The following is a 4718-nucleotide window of genomic DNA, read 5'->3' as shown; positions in this document are numbered from 1 at the left end:
TTAAATGAACTAACCTTCATCACTGAAGATTCACACCATGTAAAATTCCCCACAGGAGTGTGCATGGTCCATAGACACCCTTTTCTCAGGCAAGTGAAAGAGCTGAGAAGAGACCAGTGTGACAGCTCCACTGTGTTTAGCAAAGCCCCCAGTGTCCCTACCTACACACGTGCGCTCTCTACCCCTAGACAGAGATCTGGACAAGCATAACCACCTACCACCCTCTATCTGTAATTTAGGGAAACTGCTGCTGCCTCTCAGCCCTGGCCCCAGCAAAGAACTGCTTGCAGCAAACGCTTGAGAGCATACTAGAAAGGGAATAAAAATCGCCACCCAGAGATAACCACTAATAATATTTCAGAGAACTTTCCAAATACTGCATTCGTGCACACACACATCCCATATTGGGGCTCACACCGCATATACAATGTGAGACAAAATTGGGATATAATAACAGTATCTGCCACCTAGGGATGCTGAACTTCAATGAGGTGATGTGTACAAAGTGTTCTGACAGCACCAGCACACAGAAAGGGGTATGCAACTATGAACTGTCAGATTACACAGTTCCCCACAGTTCTCCATTCTCCATCTTACCTTTGAACCTCACATTTTATCATGATTCTATGTTTTTAAACATCCCTTGAATATATTGTTTTTGATGTCTATATAAATAATATATCCTATTTTTAAAATGTACCACTTTTTTTTAAGAGACAGGGCCTTGCTCTCTCACTCAGGCTGGAGTGCAGGGACACAATCATAGCTCATTGCAGACTTAAATTCCTGGGCTCAAGTGATCTTCCCACTTCAGCCTCTGGAATAGCTGGGACTACAGGAATACAGCACCACACCCAGCTTTTTTTTTTTTTTTTTTTTTTTTTTTTTGAGACAAGGTCTCACCCAGGCTGGAGTGCAGTGGCACAATACCAGCTCACTGCAAACTCCATCTCCTGGGTTCAAGTGATTTTCCTGCCTCAGTCTCACCAGTCGCTAGGACTACAGGCACGCACCACCTACCCTGGTTAATTTTTGTATTTTTTGTAGAGATGGAGTTATACCATGTTGGCCAAGTTGGTTTTGAACTCCTGACCTCAGGTGATCCACCCACCTTGGTCTCCTTGGGATTACAAGCATAAGCCACCGTGCCCGGCCTAATTTTTAAAAATATTTTGTGGAGACTGGACCTTGCTATGTTGCCCAGACTGGTTTCAAACTCCTGGCCTCAAGGGATCCTTATGCCTCAGCCTCCCAGAGTGCTGGGATTACAGGCGTGAGCCACCATGCCTAGCTTAAATAGGCCACAATTTATTGTTCAACGGGCATTCAGGTTGTTTTCTACTTATAACTATTATAGACAATACTGTGATGCTACATTTAAAACTTTGATCATATCCCTGGTTATGTTCTTAGGATGGATTTCTAACATAGGATTTCTAAAACAAGAAGGCATACACATTGTTTAATATGTATATTACCTCATGGCTCTCCAATTTTATTCTCATCGGTCCTGTGTGAGAGTGGCCCTCTCCCTACACCCTGACTGCGTTTTAGTATTACCTGTTTTTCTCCTTTGTCATTTGGCGAAAGAAAATTTATTTCATTTTATTTTGATTTTTATTACTAGTGAGACTAAAATGTTATGATTATATTGGTCAGGTGCATTTTTTTCTTTGACAAAAACCGTATACATTAATTGCATATGGTATATAATGTGATGTTTTGATGTACACACACACACACATCAAAATGATTAAATCAAACTGTTAACATATCCAATCATCATTTCTTTGGTGAGAACATTTTTGGCGAGCAATTTTTAAGTACACAATACAGTTTTGACTACAGTCACCATGCTGTACAATAGATTCTCCAGAACTTACACTGTCTACCTGAAACTTTGCACCTTTTGACCAACTTCTCCCCTCCAACCCCCACCCCTGCTACTTCCCAGAGTCCCTGGTAACCACCATTCCATTCTCTGCTTGACTGGTTTTTTTTTTAATTTGACTTTTTAAGATTCCACACATAAGTGAAAGTATGCAGAATTTGTCTTTCTATGCCTGGCTTATTTCATTTAGTATGTTCTCTAGTTCATCCATGTTGTTGCAAATGACAGGATTTTCCTCTAAATCTGAATACTACTCCATTGCGTGTAAGTATCACATTTCCTTTATTCTTTCATTTGCTGATGGGTTGATTCCATATCTTGGCTATTGTGACTGACGCTGCAATAAACATGGGTGTGCAGACATCTCTTTGACATACTGATTTCATTTCCTTTAGATATATACCCAGGGGTGAGATTGCTGGATTATAGCATAGGGCTATTTTAATATTTTTGAGAACTCCATACTGCTTTCCACCATGGCTGTACCATGTATATATATATTTTTTTGGAGGAACTTTCTGTTTCTGTCCCATTTTTATTTGTTTCATGTTGTCTTTAGTTGAATTGTAAAAGACTTAGTAAATAACAGTTGGTAAGTGCTCCTTATGTATTAAGAATTTAGCTTTTCTATCACATTTTATTTCGTCCAGTTTACTTCACGGTCCTGGTTTTCATGTGCTCATTGATTCAGCACATAGTCCCTGCATGCCTACTGTGTGCCAGGCCCTGGTGCAGTGTTGGGGTTGCAGCAGGAGCAAAGAGACCAAAACCTCCATCCTCAGAGAACTTACGTTTTAGTGAGAACATAGACGCGAGAGTGTAATTTTACAGACAGAACCACCCAGTTCCTGGAATGCCTGCTTTGTAGTTTGATAAGTATCTGTGATTACCTAAATGTTATTGGATTAGTCATGCCATCTTCCTTTCAGAAAACCATTGCACCCGTGTGAATACGGAAGAAGAAAGACCCCTGAGCTTGGGCCAATAGAGAAAATTAGACAATGTTGTCAAATAAGCATGACTGAAAAGACATCCTTAAGACTTTCAGATGGGACTTAAGGAATCAAGAGCATGCTTAAAGCTTACTTCCTTCTTTTCCTTTCATCTAGTCCTACAGATGCCTCTAAAATCTTATAACCAATTGCCCATTCCAGTCTGGACATGATGTCTGGATAAATGAAGGCATAAAGATGGGTTTGATGAGGACAGAGAAGCTTGGGATCTGATAAACAGAGGGGACTGTCCCAGAAATGGCTTTAGGTAATATCTGATACAACAAAGCCAACTTCACACAAGATTCCTTTCTCTCGTGTGGCATTGAAGCATAGAAGAGCCACCAAGACCTTCACTGGGAGCAAAACTCCCTCTACAGCCATGAGTGTGCACATGCGACTCAAGGACCAAAGCCTTAGCACTGGAAACGACTCCAGGGAAGGCCACAAGCAGGATCTTGAATTGCCCGAGACTATGTTTACAGTAGCAAAAGAAGAGGGAATCAAAATAGAAATTTTGTGGAGTTGCAGAAAAATCGAGGTCTATTTCTTATATATTTGAAATGTTTGGTTATTGTTGCTGTTTAAATATATATATATATATATATATATCTCACAAGGCCGAGTGCAGTGGCTCATGCCACACTGTGGGAGGCCGAGGTGGGCAAACCACGAGGTCAGGAGTTCGAGACCAGCCTGATCAACATGGTGAAACTCCGCCTCTAATAAAAATACAAAAAATCAGCTGGGCATCGTGGTGGGCATCTGTAATCCCAGCTACTCAGGAGTCTGAGGCAGGAGAATAGCTTGAACCAGAGAAGCAGAGATTGCAGTGAGCCGAGATAGCATCACTGCACTCCAGCCCCAGCAGCAGAGTGAGACTCTGCTGGAAAAAAAAAAAAAGGAATCACAAAAAAGAGATCATCACCTAAGCACTTACATAAGAAATTCCAGCAGTTCTTAAGAAGAACTGAAAATGCACCCAAAATTCCATTAAATTAGCATAATTTTAATTTAACTTCTAAAACTCTCAATTTAGACGGCATCATCTGTTCCAATATTTCCAAGGTAGAGATCATCAATTCCTTCATCATGGATTGGCCGCTTACAAGCACCACATGCCTAAATATCCCTAAGAGCTAAGATAAAGATAACTAGCTCCAAAAGTTGCCCAGCACACAAGCAAGGACCTTGTGAAACCAGGATCTCCAGATGGTCCTACTCAAATATCCCGCCGCCTTCTCCTCTCATTGCATGGCACAGGCCCCACTCTGCAAGCCCCCTGGGCCCTTTCCCCCCATCAGTCACAGCTTTCCCCTCGCTGAGGTAGAGCTGGCTCTTGCTGGGAGGGAGTGAGTAAAGGAAAGGCCATAGAATCCAGATTAGTGGCGTCTGGAAAAGATGCCCAATACCACTAATTGTTAGAGAAACGCAGAGCAAAACCACAATGAGATGATTCTTCATACCCATTAGGATGCCTATTATAAAAACAAAACAAAACAAAACAAAAAGATGAGAAATACACATTGTTGGAGGGAATGTAAAGTGGTGCAGCCAATGGAAAACCATGTGATCCAGCTATTCCACCTCTGGGTATATTCCCAAAATAATTGAAAGTGGGGACTCACTTATTTGCACACCCATGTTCATAGCAGCCCGTGGAAGCAATTGAAATGTTCATGGAGGGATGAATGAAAAAGCAAAATTCAGCCGGGCGCGGTGGCTCAAGCCTGTAATCCCAGCACTTTGGGAGGCCCAGGTGGGTGGATCACGAGGTCAAGAGATCGAGACCATCCTGGTCAACATGGTGAAACCCCGTCTCTACTAAAAGTACA

This window comes from Sapajus apella, unplaced genomic scaffold (genome assembly GCF_009761245.1).
Source record: "Sapajus apella isolate SASKATOON/1434 unplaced genomic scaffold, GSC_monkey_1.0 scaffold32, whole genome shotgun sequence".
Taxonomy (NCBI): Eukaryota; Metazoa; Chordata; class Mammalia; order Primates; family Cebidae; genus Sapajus; species Sapajus apella.
Note: the sequence above shows the minus strand (reverse complement) of the source record.